Genomic DNA, 2,237 nt, shown 5'->3' on the forward strand with positions numbered 1-2,237 from the left:
TACAGAGAAATAAACACAACTGAGAGAAACAGAGAGAGAGAGAGAGAGAGAGAGAGAGAGAGAGAGAGAGACAGGGAGGTGACAGTTTCACTTCACCAAGAGAGAAGTTAATAAACAGACTCAGCTCAGCATTTTAATTTGTTACTTTGTTACTGTGAGCCAGCTGTGTGCTGTGAGCGCCATCTAGTGACTCACTGCTGTCTGTGTCCTGACTATCTGTCTCTCTGCTGTCTGTGTCCTGTATGTCTGTCAGTCTGCTGTCTGTGTCCTGTCTCTCTCTCTGCTGTCTGTGTCCTGTCTGTCTCTCTGCAGTCTGTGTCCTGTCTGTCTCTCTGCTGTCTGTGTCCTGTCTGTCTCTCTGCTGTGTCCTGTCTGTCTCTCTGCTGTCTGTGTCCTGTCTCTCTCTCTGCTGTGTCCTGTCTGTCTCTCTGCTATCTGTGTCCTGTCTGTCTGTCTGCTGTCTGTGTCCTGTCTGTCTCTCTGCTGTCTGTGTCTTGTCTGTCTGTCTGTCTGTCTGTCTGTCTGTCTGTCTGTCTCTCTGCTGTTTGTGTCCTGACTGTCTCTCTGCTGTCTGTGTCCTGGCTGTCTGTCTGTCTGTCTGTCTTTCTCTCTGCTGTTTGTGTCCTTTCTCTCTCTCTGCTGTCTGTGTCCTGGCTGTCTGTCTGTCTGTCTGTCTGTCTGTCTCTCTGCTGTCTGTATCCTGTCTGTCTCACTGCTGTCTGTGTCCTGTCTGTCTGTCTCTCTGCTGTGTCCTGTCTGTCTCTCTGCTGTCAGTGTCCTGTCTGTCTGTCTGTCTCTCTGCTGTCTGTGTCCTGTCTGTGTCTCTGCTGTCTGGGTCCTGTTTGTCTCTCTGCTGTTTGTGTCCTGTCTGTCTGTCTCTTTGCTGTCTGTGTCCTGTCTGTCTGTCTGCTGTCTATATCCTGTCTGTCTCTCTCTCTGCTGTCTGTGTCCTGGCTGTCTCTCTGCTGTCAGATTGATATTCTTTGGAGATTTAGTACCAGTGGTGTAAAGTAACTAAGTACATTTACTCAGGTGTGGAAGAAGTACTCTTTTACTTAAATAAAAGTAGCAATACCACAGTGTAGATATACTCTGTTCTGCATTCAAAGTACTAAAAGTACAAAGCATCGAAATATACTTAAAGCGCCAAAATAAAAAAAATCTTATTCAGAAATAATGTATATTATATTATTGTATTACAGTATGTGCTCACTATTTATAATAGTGTACGTGGGGATAATTTTAATATATATATAAAAAAAATAAAATAACTTATAGTATATAAATATCTAATATGTGTTGATTATATTTTGTGTTATTCACAAAGAAAAGAGAAAACTGTAGTAAACAAAGGAGAGTACAAGTACCTCAAAACTGTTCTTAAGTATAGTACTTGTGTAAATGTACTCAGTGTTACTGCATTTACTCAAGAACTGTACTTTAGTATAATGCTAGATTCTTGTACTTCAAGTAGTTACTTCTCAGATTAGTATTTAACATAAAAAAACACGCGAGACCTTATCTCTCTAAACTTCCCAAATAGTGTCATTTAAATCATCTTTCCAAACCTAAAGAAGTTAAATGATTCAATATTTCACAAAAAAAAGCAGAGAACAGATTTTTGTAAATCTTTTTACTTGTGACTCTTTTAATGGCTCGATAGTTTGGAAACCACTGAAATACTGTGTAAGTAAAGTTAACCTACTCGTCCTCGACCATCTTCAACAGTAACACACTGCGTCTACACTGATGCATCAAAATGAACAATCTAAAAATATTATGTCTACGTTCTTAAACTAAGAGATAAGAACAGAGTGAAGTAGAAAGTAGTCAAAAATAGAAATAATTATGACATAATAGAGTGTAACTTTATTGCTCTGCCAGCGCAGAAAATACAGTAAACACAATAAAGATAATTGACACAACACAGAAACGATGAGCCGTACAGGAATATGTGTGCAAAAGTTGATGTATTTTATTAAAATGTCCTGAATTCTTCATCTTGTTTACCTGGGGCGTTGTCCAAAAGGTGTTGTATCAAAGTGGAGAAGACGGTCGGTGTCATTAGATAATAAACAGAGCTTTTGGTTTTAAGATTTAATGCCACTTTTTAATGGCCTGTGTGCTGCTCCGGTGTCCTAAAAAAACAGAAAATAATGTACTCAGCAACTGTTCCAGAGGCCACAAATCCCTTTGACACTTTTAATTAACATTTTTGGCTTCAAACCGTCTTATGA

This window comes from Larimichthys crocea, chromosome II (genome assembly GCF_000972845.2).
Source record: "Larimichthys crocea isolate SSNF chromosome II, L_crocea_2.0, whole genome shotgun sequence".
Classification (NCBI taxonomy): Eukaryota; Metazoa; Chordata; class Actinopteri; family Sciaenidae; genus Larimichthys; species Larimichthys crocea.